Below are 19,618 nucleotides of genomic sequence, written 5' to 3'. Positions count from 1 at the left end.
AAAAAAACCCCCAGAGAATTGAACTGGGCATGCCAGGAATATGCTAAACATTAAATAAACAAACAAAAAAAATAATACCAGGAAAGGAATTCCCTTATAACAGACTTTAAAGTGATGGTAAATACAAGTATATAACAAACACTAGGAATTACCATCACTAAAACTAAAGTGGACTTCAAGTAAAAAAAGGGTGCTAAATTCGCCCTTTCTGTGCAGTTGCACAGTGCTAAACTCAGCAGCTCCGGCCATCCACAGCACATCGGTCTTCTTCAATGAGGTGACGTTTGCACCTATGGACCAATAGCGGTGCGTATCAACTGACAGGTTTCTGTATGTATGCACAGCTATTGGTTTAGATCATTGGTAGTAGATCGTTGTGCCAGGGGGGCAGGAGCCGATGAGTTTAGCAATGTGCAACGACACAGAAAGGGGGAGTTTAGCACCCTTTTTTACTTGTTTGATCTGTTAAAGTCCACTTTATTTTTAGAGATGGTAAATCCTAGGGTTTATTAAATGCTTGGATTTACCATCACTTTAAGTATAACATAAAGTAGAGCAATAAATAACAACAAAAATATTAAACAAATTTAAAAAAATCTTGTTATCTTTAGGAATGACAGAAGGGAGGAAACATTTTCTTCCTAGTAGAATAGCATAATCAATAAATGCATAATAAAAAGACAATAGAACTTAGCTTGAATTTAAAATGAGTAGTAGTACGGCTATACCGCTGAAAAATTGGCCATTGCGCTCGGAATATGCAGGTCTCCCGTATTACAAGTCGCGGCAGTACAACTATACCGCTAGCATTTTAGCATTTACACAACTCTCCATTCCGCATTTAAAAAATGACTTTTGAGTGTGGAATTTTTATTGCGCCCGTATTACAGGTTGTGCAGTCCAGCTATTACGCTAGCGTTATAGCTTATACCGCCGCAATCCATTCCGCGATCAGAGACCAGTAGTTTTGGATTTTGCAAAACAAAAATGTTTCACAATACTCATAACAAAAATGTTACAAAATAAAACCTATTAACCCGTAATCCACCGCCCACCCACATCGCCAACACTAAATTAAAGTATTAATCCCTAATCCGCCGCCCACCCACATCGCCAACACTAAAATAAAGTATTAACCCCTAAACTGCCATCCCCCTCATCGCTAATACTAAACTAAAACTATTAACCCCTAAACCGCCGGCCCCCCACTTCGCGACACACTAATTTAAACTTTTAACCCCTAAACCTAATACCCCCCTAACTTTAAATTAAACTTACAATATAACTACCTTCAAATAAATAAAAACCTGTGAAATAAAAAAAACTAAGATTAAACTATAAATTAACCTAACATTAGTATTTAAAAAAATAAAATAAACTAATAATAAAAAAACTAAATTACAATACAATTACTACGAAAAAATAACATTACAAAAAAAACAACACTAAAATTACGAAAATGTTTATAAAAACTAACATTACCAAAAAACACACTAAAATTACGAAAAATAAAAAAACACTAAGATTACAAAAAATAATAAACAAAATTATCCGAAATAATAAAAATTAAACCTAATCTAATACCCCTATAAAAAAAAAAAGCCACCCGAAAATAAAAACACTCCCTAAGGTAACAATAAACGACCAATAGCCTTTAAAAGGGCGTTTTGTAGGGTATTGCCCTGAAGCAATCAGCTCTTTTACCTAAAATATTACAAAGTACCCCCTAACAGTAAACCTCCCCACCCAACCAACCCCCCAAAATAAAAAACCTAAGTCTAAAAAAAAAAAACACCCTAAAACAAACAGAAAAAAACAAACACTAACCCCAGAAAATGTATTCACCGTTTCTGAAGTCCGGAAGTCCAGACGGAGCAAAGTCTTCATCCAGAAGGAGAAGATCTTCTTCCAGGGCGACACCATCTTCTATCTTCTTCCCAGAGGTGTGGAGCTGTCTTTGGCGATGCGCTGATCCGGAGAACTGGTCCTCATCAGGAGCGCTGGGCGGCGAGCTGCGGCGGCGGTCTTCAGCGACGTGGATCCTCTTCATGCGATTGTCCTCCGCACACTCAAGCTTGAATGCAAGGTACCCCTTTTATATTGGGGTACCGTTGCATTCCTGTTGGCTGAAATATTCAAATCAGCCAATAGGATGAGAGCTGCTTAAATCCTACTGGCTGTTCAAATCAGCCAATAGGATTTAAGCAACTCTCATCCTACTGGCTGATTTGAATATTTCAGCCAATAGGAATGCAACGGTACCCCAATATAAAAGGGGTACTTCGCATTCAAGTTTGAATAAGCGGTGGACGATCGCATGAAGAGGATCCATGTCACTGAAGACCGCTGCCGCTGAAGGGGACCAGTGCTCCAGATGAGGACCAGCGCTTCGGATCCACAAATCACTGAAGACTCGCTCCACACCTCCGGGAAGAAGATAGAAGATGGCGCCGCCCTGGAAGAAGATTTTCGCTACCTGGATGAAGACTTTGCTCCGCCTGGACTTACGGACTTCAGGAACGGTGAGTGAATTTTTTTTGATTAGTGTTAGGTTTTTTGTTTTGTTTTTTGGGTGTTTTTTTTTTTTAGATTAGGGCTTTTTTTTATGGGCGCAAAAGAGCTGATTGCCCTTTTAAGGGCAATGCCAATACAAATGTCCCTTTAGGGGCAATGGGTAGTTTAGGTTTTTTTAGACTTAGGTTTTTTATTTTGGGGGTTGGTTGGGTGGCGGGGTTTACTGTTAGGGGGGACTTTGTAATTTTTAAGGTATAAGAGCTGATTGCTTCAGGGCAATGTCATACATACTTATCTATGAAAGCTCAGGAGCAGCAAATAATCTAGGTTCTAGTTGCTGATTGGTGGATGCATATATATACCGATTGTCATTGTCACATGTGTTCAGTCAGCAACCAGTAGTGCATTGCTGCTCCTTCAACAAAGCATACCAAGAGAACAAAGAAAAATAGTTAATAGGAGTAAATTAGAAAGTTGCTTAAAATTGCATGCTCTATCTGAATCATGAAAGAAAAAAAATATGGGTTTCATATCCCTTTAAAGGGACAGTCTACCGTAGAATTGTTATTGTTTTAAAAGATAGATAATCCCTTTATTACCCATTCCCCGGTTTTGCATAACCAAGACAGTTATATTAATATACTTTTTACCTCTGTGATTACCTTGTATCTAGGAACCTTCTTCCAGCCCCCTGATCACATGACTGTGACTGTTTATTATCTATTGTCTTGCATTAAGCATTGTTTTGTGCTAGATCTTAAATAACCCCATGTGCCTGAACACTGTGTTATCTATATGGCCCACGTGTACTTTCTGTCTCTTTGTGTTGAAAAGAGATTTAAAAAGCCTGTGATAAGAGGCAGCCCTCAAAGGCTTAGAAATTAGCATATGAGCCTACCTATGTTTAGTTTAAACTAAGAATACCAAGAGAAAAAAGCAAATTTGATGATAAAAGTAAATTGGAAAGTTGATTAAAATTACAAGTCCTATCTGAATAATGAAAGTTTAATTTATACTAGACTGCCCCTTTAACTGTTCATTTTGCATCTGCATGTTTACACTATGGGGCGCCCCTGTAATTTTTCTATGGTTTTTACAGATAACCCATCACACAGCTGATTTACAAGTGGAGCTGCCTGGGAGCTATATGACTTTATCTCATTTGTGTTTTACTTCATTTTTGGACTGTATCTATTTATATTCATTTTTTTCTTTTTATTATTCTTTTATTATTCTTTCATTACTCTTCTTCTTATTATTAGATTGCATTGCCACCAATATTTATATTATTTTTATTCATTGATACTGTTTGTATTTGGGTATAGCTAGTGCGTCCCCTATTGATATCCTTTTTGGATATTACATCACGTTTTTGTTATTTAGAGGGTTTGCTTAAAGGGATAATCTAGTCAAAAACAAACTTTAATGGTTCAGATAGGGTATGTATTTTTAAACAACTTTCTAATTTACTTTTATCATTAATTTTGCTTTGTTCTCTTGGTATTCTTAGTTGAAAGTTAAACCTAGATAGGCTCATATGCTAATGTCTTAGTCCTTGAAGGCCGCCTCTTATCTGAATGCATTTTGACAGTTTTTCACAACTAGAGGGTGTTAGTTCATGTGTGCCATATAGATAACATTCAGCTAGATTACGAGTTTTGCGTGCTATAGGGATTTTAACGACCGCCACAAAAGCAGCATTATTTCACCTCCCTATAGCGCTGGTATTACAAGTTTTGAAAAAGCAGGCTTGTGCGGGCGATATGGTGGCGTTGAGCTCCATACCGCACTGAAAATAAGCACTGCTTTGACATAGACATCAATGGGGAAAGCTGGCAAAAAAAAGCCTAACACCTGCCATCGCAGAAACAAAAGCTCCGTAACGCAGCCCCATTGATGTCTATGGGGGAAAAGAAAATAATGTTTAAAACCTAACACGCTAACATAAACCTAGAGTCTAAACACCCCTAATCTGCTGCCCCTGACATCGCTGCCACCTACATACAGTTATTAACACCTAATCTTCCGTCCCCAACATCACCGCCACCTACATACAGTTATTAACCCCTAATCTGCCGCCCCCAACATCGCCACCACCTACATAATGTTATTAACCCCTAATGTGCCACCCCCAACATCGCCGCCACCTAAATAAAACCAATAACCCTAATCTGCCGCTCCCGATGTCGCTGCCACTATACTAAAGTTATTAACCCCTAAACCTCTAGCCTCCTACATCAATACCACTAAATAAATCCATTAACCCCTAACCCTAACGTAAACCTAAGCCTAACACCCACTAACTTTAACATAATAAAAATATAACTTAATATATAATTTAACCCCTAAATCGCCAGGGGCGTTCCAATAGTTTTGGCGCCAAAACAACAACCAACAATTTCATTTGGTACCCTATATAAGCTCCCAGCAGACCCATAGCAGTATAGTCTTGAGAAAGGCCTTGGTATAGGCCGAAATGCGTTGACACAGACATACTGGTGAGCTTATTTCTATTTACTCCTAAAGTGTTTATTGCACCATTGTTCGTTTTTTTTTGTACATTTTTCATCTTGTATTTTATCTTTATTTTTATTTTTATCTTTTTCTTCACTTAAATTTACCCATCTTGGTACACTGATCAGACACCACAATCAAGTATTTCATTTGGAATCTAAGTGATCTATTTTTTTCACAAATTATATATTTTTTTCACAAATTATATATTTTTTTTCCACCTTTTTTCACTTTCTTGACACATTTGGATTTATTAGATTGTCTACACACTCCTGTTTGGATATCATTTGGTCACCAAGTTTATAGACACACGAATTTTTTGGACAGAACTTTTTTTTGGACACTGATTTTGAACATTTGATTGTTTTATATTGTTTTTTTATTGTTTTATATTGATATTGAGCACTTAAGGAATTCCCAGTGAAATTTTAAAGAATTGTATTTATTATATGCATTGTTTTACTCCTGTAACAATCTCATCTATCACTTTTATTGTATATTATAGACAACTTTTTAAACTTATCATGGATCCATGTTATTTTTAGGTATTTCTGCCGTTATTTTTATGTTTTATTGTATGAACATATGCATTAAAATTGTTATTTTATGTACTAAGGACTAGTCCAGATCTATTTAGCCTATTAAGCTTATAGCGCTCCCTTCCTTCCTTGTCGTCTATCCGGCGTGGAGCGGGTCCATCCTGAAGACATCCGGCACAAAGCATCCTCTTCATATGGTCGCCGGCGCAAAGCATCCTCTTCATACGGTCCCCGCCGTAAACTGGAACTTCAATGCAAGTGACGTCATCCAAGATGGCGTCCCTTACATTCCTATTGACTGAAAGATTTCAATCAGCCAATAGGATTGGCTGAGAGCTCAATCCTATTGACTGATTGGAAAAGCCAATAGGATGAGAGCTGCTCAAATCCTATTGGCTGATTGAAACAGCCAATAGGATTTTAGCAGCTCTAATCCTATTGGCTGATTGAAATATTTCATCCAATAGGAATGCAAGGGATGCCATCTTGGATGACGTCATTTGCATTGACGTTTCAGTTTACGGCGGTGACCTATAAAGAGGATGCTCCGCGCCGGATGTCTTCAGGATGGACCCGCTCCACGCCGGATGGATGAAGATAGAAGATGACGTCTGGATTAAGACTTCTTGCCGCCTGGAGGAGGACTTTGCCGTCTGGATGAAGATCGAAGAGGCCGTCTGGATGAAGACTTCTTGACGGCTGGATGGATCCTTTAAGCGGGACTTCAATAACTGTAAGTGGATCGTCGGGGGTTATTGTTAGGTTTATTTAAGGTTTTTTTGGGTGGGTTTTATTTTTAGATTAGGGTCTGGGCATGTAAAAGGGCTAAATGCCCTTTTAAGGGAAATGCCCATACAAATGCCCTTTTCAGGACAATGGGGAGTTTAGGATTTTTTTAGATAGTAATTTTATTTGGGGGGTTGGTTGTGGGGGTGGTGGGTTTTACTGTTGGGGGGTGTTTGTATTTGTTTTACAGGTAAAAGAGCTTCATTATTTGGAGTAATGCCCCACAAAAGGCCCTTTTAAGGGCCATAGGTAGTTTATTGTAGGCTAGGTTTTTTTTTATTTGGGGGGGCTTTTTTTATTTTGATAGGGCTATTAGATTAGGTGTAATTCTTTTTTCTTTTTGATAATTTGTTTCTTATTTTTTGTAATTTAGTGTTTGTTTTTGTGTGTAATTTAGTTATTTATTTTTTTTGTAAATAGATAATTTTTGTAATTTGTAGAGCAGTGTTAGGATTTTTTAAATGTGTAGTTTAGTTTAATTTAATGGGTAGTTAGTTTAATTGTAGTTTAATAATTATCTTAGTTTAATTGTTAGTTTAAAATTAATTTATTTAATTTGACAGGTAAGTTTTATTTTAATTGAAGATAGGGAAATTGTAATTTTAATATAAAGTTAGGGGGTCGTTTAGGGGCTAATAGTTTATTTTAGTATATTTTGTTGTGGGGGCTTTCGGTTTAGGGGTTAATAGTTTATTTAAATATATTTAGTTGTGGGGGGCTTGCGGTTTAGGGGTTAATAGGTTTATTATAGCGGCGGTGTGGGCGGACAGCAGATTAGGGGTTAATAATATTCAAATAGTGTTTGCAATGCGTGAGGGCGGCGGTTTAGGGGTTAATAGGTTTATTATAGTGGCAACGATGTCAGGAGCGGCAGATTAGGGGTTAATACATTTATTATAGTGGCGGCGATGTGAGAGGGCCTCGGTTTAGGGGTTAATAGGTAGTTTATGGGTGTTAGTGTACTTTTTAACACTTTAGTTATGACTTTTATGCTACAGATTTGTAATGTAAAGCTCATTACTACTGACTTTAGATGCCGGTACGGATCTTGTGGCTATAGATTGTACCGCTCACTTTTTGGCCTCCCAGGCAAACTCGTAATGCCGGCGCTATGGGAGTCCCATTGAAAAAGGACTTTTTAAAAAGTGCGGTGCTGACATTGCATGACAGGCTAAAAAGTGTGCGGTACACCTATACCTACAAGACTTGTAATAGCAGTGTTAGGGAAAAAGCAGCGTTATGGGCCATAACGCTGCTTTTTCAATCATAACGCCAAACTCGTAATCTAGCTGATTGTGCTCACGTACATGGAGTTACAGAGGAGTCAGCACTGATTGGCTAAAGTGAAAGTCTGCGAAAGGAACTGAAATAAGAGGGCAGTCTGCAGAGGGTAATTACAAGGTAATCACAGAGGTAAAAAGTATATTAATATAACCTTGTTGTTTATGCAAAACTGGGGAATGGGTTATAAAGGGATTATCTATCTTTTTAAACAATAAAAATTCTGGTGTAGACCGTCCCTTTAAATGTTATGTTTCCTGCATTGCTTTTAAAGTGTTGCAGGATTGTATTACCTTATACCCCCTTTGTTTGTAAGAGGCAATGCCAGCAGTCCCCCTTTCGGATGCCATAGCACTCACCCTATAGACTGCAATGGGAGACACACCTGACTGCAAATTAATAGTGAAATGAACAGAAATTCAATGCAGGCAAGTGCTTTAAAATACACCCTTAAGGAGTGGTGGCCCAGTATTTTTTTAAATTAGTTAATCAAGACCATTGGGTTTAAATATGAAGTGCATTTTTCCTAACAAAATATAAAAAGTGAGATGTTTTAAATATAGTGACCAGGAGAGGGAGATATATAAACAGTTTATTCCAGTGAGAACAGCAGCATAGCATTACAGAGCTTTCCTTTAGTCTGGCATGTTTGGAATAAGTAAGCTGTCTTTAATGGTATAATTACATTGTATTTATCTGGCGTACCATAAGGATGGAAATATATTAGTTTATTTAATTTAAATGTCAAATTCATTTTTTACCTGTATTGTAATATAGAGGCAGCTCCTGACTCCCTACACACAGAGATTACATACATATATCTGTCATGCCTATGACCAAAACGCACTACTCTTGAGCAATAGGGAAAATGTGATTGGCCTGGAGAATTCCATGGGATTTGAATAAACTAATATATCAGTTACAAGCCTAGCTAACTAAACTAAGGATAGGTTAAGGTTCTACTTTTGTAAAACTGCACGTTTATAGATCATCCTTCCACCTTAAAAACATCTCTAAAATTAGACCTTACACAAGACACAACTAAGATTTCAATCCACTCTCTCATCCTTTCCTGCCTTGACTACTGCAACTCTGTCCTCTCTGGTTTCCCTAGATGCCATCTAGCTCCTTTACAATCCATAATGAATGCCACTGCCAGGCTCATCTTCCTTACACATTGCTCTTCATCTGCTGCACCTCTCTGCCAATCCCTTCACTGGCTTCCTCTTGCCTCCAGGATTAAACACAAAATTCTGACACTGACATACAAAGCCCTCAACTGCACTGCTCCCACCTATGTCTCAGACCTTGTTCCAGATACTCTCCCTCCTGTCCCCTTCACTCTCATCACAACCTCCTACTCTCCTCCTCTCTTGTTACCTCCACACATTCCCATTTAAAGGTCGTCTCCAGACTGGCTCCCATCTTGTGGAACTCTCTGCCTCGCTCTACAAGACTCTCCCTTAGTTTTGAAAGCTTCAAGTGCTCCCTAAAGACTCTACTACTCAGGGCTGCATACAACCTACACTAACCTTTCATAATACCAGTTTGTCTCCTCCATTGCTATCCCCGTGAACCCCCTTAGCATGTCAGCATAAGAGTCCAGCTGTTTGTAGATCACCTTCATAAGAGCTGACTACAACAGTGCGAATCTAGGCAGGGCCCTCAACCCATTTGATCCCTATAATTGCTACCTTGTATACCGCCTATGTTTATAGCACTGCGGAATCTGTTGGCGCTCTAAAAATAACTGATAATAATAATAATAATAATCCTTGCTTCTAGGCAGTATCCCTTGTTGGCTGAAGTAATGATAACTTTGTGGTGTTTTGCTTGGCTAGTCTGACCTTACTTGGTGGGATCAGAATGATATACTTCAGCAAAGTTATCCTCTGTGAAGAGCACAGTTGGGCTAAAAGAGGCTGCTCCTAGGTGTTGACTTGCTGTAGAACAAGCTACTGAGACTGTGTGGTTGTTCATTCCTGGTAGAGCGCTTCTCTTTCTGTATGCATTTATTTTATGACCCTGGGGAAGTCTCCCTATGGGTGATGGGGGAAACCAGACGTGGACTTCTTGCCCAATGCGCTTATAGGGATATGGCTGCTTCTCACTGACAAGGCTCACAGTGGGCTGGAATGATTGTCTGGGGTTGCCATGTTCCTTGTTTAGAGGAGGGATTTCAGGACTGACCTTACTTGGCAGGATCAGACTGATAGACTTCAGGAAAGTTTTTTTCTATGAAAAGCACAATTGGGCTAAAAGCAGCTGCTCCTAGGTGATAACTCTCCATATATCAAGCTACCGAGCTGTTGTTCGTTCCTGGTAGAGCACTTATCTTTCTGATTTTATTTTGTACCTTTACAATCTGGTAAAAAGTGCAGAAGAAACAGCATTTCCTTTTTGATAGAATCATGTTGTCTACCAAATAAGTTGCTCTTTTGACATGATTTAAATATTCAGATTGTTTCTAAAGGAAGGAGAGTGCAGCTACATTGTGACAATATCAGTTAGATAACTGAATAAGATACTTCAGCTATATTGGAGAATATATTTTACGTTACTGAGAGAGAGACTGTAGCTACATTGCAGCAATATCAGTCAGGTTACTGAAGGTGACACTAGAGTTACATTGCAGCAATATCAGTCAGGTTACTGAAGGAGACACTAGAGATGCATTGCAGTAATATCATTTTGGTTACAGAAGTTGAAACTAAACTAACATTATAGTAACATCAGTTAGATTACTGAAGGAGACTGCAGCTAAACTGCAGCAATATCAGTTAGATTACTCAAAGTGAGACTGCAGCTACATTGCAGCAATATCAGTTAGATTACTGAAGGAGAGACTGCAGCTACAGTGCAGAAATATCAGTTAGATTACTGAAGGAGAGACTGCAGCTACAGTGCAGAAATATCAGATTACTGAAGGAGAGACTGCAGCTACAGTGCAGAAATATCAGATTACTGAAGGAGAGACTGCAGCTACAGTGCAGAAATATCAGATTACTGAAGGAGAGACTGCAGCTACTAAGGGATTTACACTTTAACTATCTTCACAGGTACCTGCTACCCAAATGCTCCCACTTTACCTTTAGTTTGGTAACCCCTTTTACCCAATTTTCATATACCAATAATGACAGACACAGATTTGGCGTTAGAAAAGGTCACATTTATTAAATTCAAATCTAAATTATGAAAAATGAGCGATCCTCAACTACTAGGATAATAACATATCCTTAATCCAATTTGGATTTGAATTGATAACACAATTCATGCAACAGCATGACGAGAGAACTGGGCGTCCCCACGTAACCAAGGAGCGTGACCGCGCGCAACTCAGGGGCGTCAATTTGCTAGTAACGGGCCGAAAGGTCTGCAGACTAGGAGGGCTTGTGGGTTTGACCGACAGACCAATACCCCGCCCCCGTACCCTACACACCTCCCCCCATTACTGCATTACCCACGTGCCAGGACGCCCACTTCCCGCCGCGTCATGAAATATACCACTAAAAATGCCATGATTTCTCTATGCCATCCACCAGCTCTGACCGACAGACCAGTAGCTGATTTCCTGCTTCGTGGCAAAAAAACCCTTAAGGGGCGCTACACGGGCGGTCTTAATCTGAGTGTCGGAAACACCACAGCATCTGCCCTTAGCCGTGTCGCTTGTGATCGCTCTTGTGCGTGACCTCTTCCTTGGGCTAGGCTTCGTCATTTCTAGGGAGGGAGGGAGGGAGGGAAAAAGAAAATAATTATTGTGAGCTCCAAGCATTGTGCAATCATCTTTATAGGCAGTTAATTTCCTCAACTCCTGTTCATACCCCCTCTCCCCCTCCTGGCCAATCCCTGTGCTAGCCTATTTAGGATCAGCTAGTTGCAGCTTATCTACACTGCCCATCCCTTCTTCTATTGTCCTGCTATAGCTGTGCTATCCAAAGGAAGGGGCTACGCCTAGCCCCCAACCCCCTATAACCTTCCCAGTCAGTAAAGTCAATCTCCCTTAAGCTGTTCCTCTCCTATTTTAGTCGATACACTTTGCTAAGGGATTTACACTTTAACTATCTTCACAGGTACCTGCTACCCAAATGCTCCCACTTTACCTTTAGTTTGGTAACCCCTTTTACCCAATTTTCATATACCAATAATGACAGACACAGATTTGGCGTTAGAAAAGGTCACATTTATTAAATTCAAATCTAAATTATGAAAAATGAGCGATCCTCAACTACTAGGATAATAACATATCCTTAATCCAATTTGGATTTGAATTGATAACACAATTCATGCAACAGCATGACGAGAGAACTGGGCGTCCCCACGTAACCAAGGAGCGTGACCGCGCGCAACTCAGGGGCATCAATTTGCTAGTAACGGGCCGAAAGGTCTGCAGACTAGGAGGGCTTGTGGGTTTGACCGACAGACCAATACCCCGCCCCCGTACCCTACACACCTCCCCCCATTACTGCATTACCCACGTGCCAGGACGCCCACTTCCCGCCACCAAAAGAGGACCCTCTTGCCGCCAACCAAAGCACACCTAGTGACCTTTTCTTACCTTGTAAGGGTCTTTACGATGGCCCTCAGATCTCAGACCTCAGAACAGATCATAATAGCCTGGTTTACATTTTTCCTACTCTTGTCGGATCATAACAGATCATAACAGCCTGATTTACCTTTTTCCTACTCTTGTCGGATCATAACAGATCATAACAGCCTGGTTTACCTTTTCCTACTCTTGTCGGATCATAACAGATCATAACAGCCTGGTTTACATTTTTCCTACTCTTGTCGGATCATAACAGATCATAACAGCCTGGTTTACCTTTTCCTACTCTTGTCGGATCATAACAGATCATAACAGCCTGGTTTACCTTTTCCTACTCTTGTCGGATCATAACAGATCATTACAGCCTGATTTATCTTTTTCCTACTCTTGTCGGATCATAACAGATCATAACAGCCTGGTTTACCTTTTCCTACTCTTGTCGGATCATAACAGCCTGGTTTACATTTTTCCTACTCTTGTCGGATCATAACAGATCATAACAGCCTGGTTTACCTTTTCCTACTCTTGTCGGATCATAACAGATCATAACAGCCTGGTTTACATTTTTCCTACTCTTGTCAGATCATAACAGCCTGGTTTACCTTTTTCCTACTCTTGTCGGATCATAACAGATCATAACAGCCTGATTTACCTTTTTACTACCCTTGTTGGATCATAACAGATCATAACAGCCTGGTTTACCTTTTTCCTACTCTTGTCCGATCATACAGATCAAGGCACCAGCATTGTAAAGAAATAGGCGGCCCCACGTGACTAAGAAGTTGTAGGACATAGCAAATAACACAGATCATAACAGCCTGGTTTACATTTTTCCTACTCTTGTCAGATCATAACAGCCTGGTTTACCTTTTTCCTACTCTTGTCGGATCATAACAGATCATAACAGCCTGATTTACCTTTTTACTACCCTTGTCGGATCATAACAGATCATAACAGCCTGGTTTACATTTTTCCTACTCTTGTCGGATCATAACAGATCATAACAGCCTGATTTACCTTTTTCCTACTCTTGTCGGATCATAACAGATCATAACAGCCTGGTTTACCTTTTCCTACTCTTGTCGGATCATAACAGATCATAACAGCCTGGTTTACATTTTTCCTACTCTTGTCGGATCATAACAGATCATAACAGCCTGGTTTACCTTTTCCTACTCTTGTCGGATCATAACAGATCATAACAGCCTGGTTTACCTTTTCCTACTCTTGTCGGATCATAACAGATCATTACAGCCTGATTTATCTTTTTCCTACTCTTGTCGGATCATAACAGATCATAACAGCCTGGTTTACCTTTTCCTACTCTTGTCGGATCATAACAGATCATAACAGCCTGGTTTACATTTTTCCTACTCTTGTCGGATCATAACAGATCATAACAGCCTGGTTTACCTTTTCCTACTCTTGTCGGATCATAACAGATCATAACAGCCTGGTTTACATTTTTCCTACTCTTGTCAGATCATAACAGCCTGGTTTACCTTTTTCCTACTCTTGTCGGATCATAACAGATCATAACAGCCTGATTTACCTTTTTACTACCCTTGTTGGATCATAACAGATCATAACAGCCTGGTTTACCTTTTTCCTACTCTTGTCCGATCATACAGATCAAGGCACCAGCATTGTAAAGAAATAGGCGGCCCCACGTGACTAAGAAGTTGTAGGACATAGCAAATAACACAAGGTTTGAAGAGCAGGCGAGCATGTTATTTTTACCGTCAGACCACCACTCAATGTCCATCCTTCCTGTGTGACACTATCCCTCCAAGACAGAGACCAGACTAGTTCAGTCCCCACCCATTTTAGCTTGAACCAGCTGAATATTTATTTTACCTGCTCCTGTAGCTCAATTGAAGGAACCAAACCTATGTCGTTCCCACCCAGGTGTATAATTAAGATATCGGGTAGACCCCACTTTCTCGTAGAGATCTGTGCTGTCCCAAATACTGGTTTCATTTCATCCCTCTCTTCCCAATCCACCTACTTCCTGCTTCTTTAGAACTAAAACCTAAGTTTGCTCCCTGTCTGGTTGCAGCTGTGTGTGAAGCTGCCCAGTGCACGTAGGAGTGTCTGATTATCCATAATCTTGTGGCTCTACCTGAAATGTACACACCAAACAACACATTATCACCACAACGTAACCTAGCTTCTCCACTACTAATGAAAAAACCCTTTTGAACTGGAACCTGGTTAAACTACTACCATTCTTGTGCCTAAAGAACATGACGCCCTTAGCAGGGGCTACACCTAAATAGCCTCTCACATGTGAAACAGCACATATTTACCCCCTGTTGCTTTAGAAGTTATCCAAGCCCCTTTCCCTTCCCTATCTGTCTGATCTTCATATGAATATTAGTCCTGATTCTACAGGCATTCCATCCTCAATGCTTTCCCAAAGCCAGCATAAATATTGTCGCAAAAATTGTATTCTCAAAAACCAGCAGTACAAACCTTGTTTAAAATTTTTTCTAAGATTTCCAATCTCTCCACTGACCAACCTCTAACCCTTTTCCTAACCAGGAATCTTTTTTGTCGCATCCACTTCCTCCAACAGCTGCGCAAAGGAGATTCCTGCCATTACAGTGCTTAAGTTGCCTTTCTTGATACCTGCGTGCCTAGGTTATACCAAATTGTCCAAAAATATCCATGTCCGTGTTGTCAATGATTGTCTGACCAAACCATTGATTACCTCTAATTGCTCCCAATCTGCCAAAGATAAATGGGGCAATCCTTGCCTTTCTGCGCCGCATTGGGTGCAAGCTTCCTAAAGGCCTCCCATTTAAACCTTGATAAAGCATCAGCTACGACATTCTTAACTGCTGGTATGTGTTTATAACTTTATATTATGCTCTAAACATTTTAAAACTAGAGGCTGCGTGAATGCTATGGCCTGAGGGGAAGATGCTGATAGGTTATTTAATACAATTACAACTCCTCTATGTCAGACTGGAACAAAATGCTTTTGTTAGCCAATTCTTTCCCCCATAGTTCTATCGCTGTCACAATTGGGAAAGATTCAAGTAACACCAACCCTTTTCATGCCAAGCCTGCGGCCACTTATCCACGCATCTTCTGCCATCCAAATAAGCCCCAAACCCTGCCCTTCCTGCAGCATCTGTATATAACCGGATTTCATTAGCTGTCACCTTCTGCTCCCAAATCCTGATGCCATTAAAACTACTTAGGAAATGATCTCATACTTTTAAATCCCCTTTTTATTGACTGTTCAGTCAAATCATGTGACTAGGCTTTACAACCCCTCTGGTACTCACTTCCAACCTTCTTTTAACGATTCTTCCCACTGGAATCATCCTGCATGCAAAATGTAACAGCCTCAGTAATTTCTGCATATTCCAAGTGATACCTTCTTTTATAAATCACCTGCCGTATGGCCTCCCTTATCTTCACAACCTTATCTTGGGGCAATCTGCAATGGGGATTACTGAATAACTCTAAATGCCTAGAAAGAATAACTTAGAACAGGGACACCCTGATTTGTCATCTGCCACTGGAACCCCCATCTCTACAAACATTTTCAGCAGTACATTAAGAACTCTATCACATTCTCCTGTACACTTTCTACCTACTACCATGAAGTAATCAAGGTAATGCACGATACTACTCTCACCTGCCCTTCTCTCTACCAGCCAATGCAAAAGTGCTGGACATTTCAAAATCCACACAAGATATAGCGCACCCCATAGGCAGATATTTGTCAATATAAAACTTGCCCTCAAATTTGCATCCCATCAAAACAAAACTTTTTGGCTTTATAGGTAGTAATCTGAATGCAGATTCCATATCAACTTTTGCTAAATCAGGACCCAGCCTGCCAACCTAACCAAATTTACTGCCTGGTCAAATGCTGGTAGGATACTGATGCATAATTTACTGACTGACCCTTAGGGTAGGATAATCGCTGAATCATTCAGAATTTACCAGCCTCTTTTTTGGTAACCACCCCAAAGATAATTTAATCAAATTCTTTAGCTGTTTGTCATTAAAGGGGGGGCCTGCCATCCTTCCTAAGGCTACCTCCTTCCCTAGTTTTTCTCTCAAAACTTCTGGGAATTTGTAAGAACCCCCCATATGCCATCCATGTAACAATCAGCGATCAAATGCATATACCTCATCATCCCTTTTGTCTGTGCATAGAAAGCAAAACCTATAACCCATTCAGGGCCTTCTCAGCGTTTTCCACTAATTTTGTCTTTAAATGCCTAGATAACGGCAGCAACCTTGTTGCTGAGACTTCATCATCTGCATCATATTCCTGATCAGATTGTTCTGTATCCTTATGCTTTAAACCCCCGTTCTCTCCCCTCCATTAGATATTTTGCTTAATAGAATATTTCAGCTGTGTATTCAATAAATATGAGTACAGTTTAGGAGTGCCCTCCCAATGAGATTATTTATGGATTATGAATATTAATAACAACAATAAAATTATTGTCAGCAATACCCCCAATTCACATAGTAGAATCTTAGCAGTGCACCCCAGAAAATTGTTATATAATTCCAGAAGCGCACTCCAAAATCACACTATTGAGATATTTAGCAATTAATGACAACAAGCTTACTATCAAATATCAAATTAAATAAATAAATATCCCAAATTAAAATATTTGCTTATTTCTGAACAGGTTGTTTTTATAAACACAGTGATTATATGTATGCAGTAAATAGACTATTGGTTATGACCATATATATAAATTGATTATTACCATATAAAAATTATAATATAAAGTAAGGTTAATTAGATTAATTAATATTCAATTAAATCGCCTGTATCCTGGATATGGTCACGTTATTATTAGGAAATGACTTTACCTCAAAATAACTTAACTATAAAATATCACCATTTAATGTTACTAGATAGAACAATTTATGATTAGCCAGTAACCTTAACGAATTTGGAATATGGCTTATATAACATATAGCTAGTAAATATTAAAGCTACTATAATTTCCAGGAGGTATAATTTAGCTATCTAACCGAAATAGTTATATATGACTTAAATTAGGGCTCAACAATCCCAGGAGCCTGAGAGCCACTGGCTCCTAGAATTTTTGCCCCCGGCTCCTAAAGGGTTATTATCCATATATCTATATACAAATCTAACTGTCTGGCTCCAGAAGATATGCCTGGCTCCTAAATATTATTACTGGCTCCTAATTTTAAACAAACATGTAAAAACACTGACTAAATAATCAACCAGAGCATTTTATACCTATTAACAATTCAATATATCAACAAGTACAGCATAATGAGTCTGATCTGGCCACAATCAATTTCAAAACATTTACCAGTAACTAAAAATAGCTTATGAGTATAAAAAACAAAAACCCTTTCTACAGTGGTAAATTGAATCAATGCTAGCATGAATATTATATAGGATACAATGATCTATTTGATATTAAATTATAGATATAAAATACACTATTAAATCACAGCTTTAAGCTGTAGAACCTATTTATACATTACCAGCTAGAAATGTAACAATGAATGAGACTTCAGTATACAAAGTTCTTTCCCAATTTCTTAGCAATTATCCTGTTCCTTGGAGCCATTTCTGCAACAAAGAAAACTGCTCTGCTCTGAAAAAAGAAAATAATTATTGTGAGCTCCAAGCATTGTGCAATCATCTTTATAGGCAGTTAATTTCCTCAACTCCTGTTCATACCCCCTCTCCCCCTCCTGGCCAATCCCTGTGCTAGCCTATTTAGGATCAGCTAGTTGCAGCTTATCTACACTGCCCATCCCTTCTTCTATTGTCCTGCTATAGCTGTGCTATCCAAAGGAAGGGGCTACGCCTAGCCCCCAACCCCCTATAACCTTCCCAGTCAGTAAAGTCAATCTCCCTTAAGCTGTTCCTCTCCTATTTTAGTCGATACACTTTGCATTGCAGCAATATCAGAAGATTACTGAAGGAGAGACTGCAGCTACATTGCAGAAATATCAGATTACTGAAGGAGAGACTGCAGCTACAGTGCAGAAATATCAGATTACTGAAGGAGAGACTGCAGCTACAGTGCAGAAATATCAGATTACTGAAGGAGAGACTGCAGCTACATTGCAGCAATATCAGTAGATTACTGAAGGAGAGACTGCAGCTACAGTGCAGAAATATCAGATTACTGAAGGAGAGACTGCAGCTACAGTGCAGCAATATCAGTAGATTACTGAAGGAGAGACTGCAGCTACATTGCAGCAATATCAGTTAGATTACTGAAGGAGAGACTGCAGCTACATTGATACAATATCAATTAGATTAAAGGAGAGTGCAGCTACATTGCAGCAATATCTCAGTTAGGTTAAAGGAGAGTGCAGCTACATTGCAGCAATATCTCAGTTAGGTTAAAGGAGAGTGCTGCTACATTGCAGCAATATCTCAGTTAGGTTAAAGGAGAGTGCTGCTACATTGCAGTAATATCTCAGTTAGGTTAAAGGAGAGTGCTGCTACATTGCAGCAATATCTCAGTTAGGTTAAAGGAGAGTGCAGCTACATTGCAGCAATATCTCAGTTAGGTTAAAGGAGAGTGCTGCTATATTGCAGCAATATCAGTTAGGTTAAAGGAGAGTGCAGCTACATTGCAGCAATATCTCAGTTAGGTTAAAGGAGAGTGCTGCTATATTGCAGTAATATCTCAGTTAGGTTAAAGGAGAGTGCTGCTACATTGCAGCAATATCTCAGTTAGGTTAAAGGAGAGTGCAGCTACATTGCAGCAATATCAGTTAGGTTAAAGGAGAGTGCTGCTACATTGTGGCAATATCTCAGTTAGGTTAAAGGAGAGTGCAGCTACATTGCAGCAATATCTCAGTTAGGTTAAAGGAGAGTGCTGCTATATTGCAGTAATATCTCAGTTAGGTTAAAGGAGAGTGCAGCTACATTGCAGCTATATCTCAGTTAGGTTAAAGGAGAGTGCAGCTACATTGCAGCAATATCAGTTAGGTTAAAGGAGAGTGCAGCTACATTGCAGCAATATCTCAGTTAGGTTAAAGGAGAGTGCAGCTACATTGCAGCAATATCAGTTAGGTTAATGGAGAGTGCTGCTACATTGTGGCAATATCAGGTTACTGAAGGAGAGAGTGCTGCTACATTGTGGCAATATCAGGTTACTGAAGGAGAGAGTGCAGCTACATTGCAGCAATATCAGTTAGGTTAATGGAGAGTGCTGCTACATTGTGGCAATATCAGGTTACTGAAGGAGAGAGTGCTGCTACATTGTGGCAATATCAGGTTACTGAAGGAGAGACTGCAGCTACATTACAATAATATTGATAAGGTTACTGAAACCAGCAGTATATGCTTTGTCATACATTTACATTTTAAATTATTTTGTTGAATTTTTCAGATATAAGTATGCAATTCTGTTAATGGGAAAAAAATGCTGACTAGGTATAGAAAGTTGAC

At 39.4% G+C, this 19,618-nt stretch overlaps 1 long non-coding RNA gene across 1 annotated transcript; it reads right to left on the bottom strand.

Moving 5' to 3' along the window:
* Positions 1-10,781: 10,781 nt before the first annotated feature.
* Positions 10,782-18,100, bottom strand: LOC128640163 (uncharacterized). Its single transcript, XR_008399300.1, has 2 exons — positions 17,689-18,100; positions 10,782-11,351 (listed from the first exon to the last, which is right to left on the bottom strand). It is a non-coding gene; the product is annotated as an uncharacterized LOC128640163 (long non-coding RNA).
* Positions 18,101-19,618: the final 1,518 nt, after the last annotated feature.

Source organism: Bombina bombina, chromosome 9, assembly GCF_027579735.1.
Source record: "Bombina bombina isolate aBomBom1 chromosome 9, aBomBom1.pri, whole genome shotgun sequence".
Lineage (NCBI taxonomy): Eukaryota > Metazoa > Chordata > Amphibia > Anura > Bombinatoridae > Bombina > Bombina bombina.
This window is presented reverse-complemented; position numbering and strand designations above follow the sequence as displayed.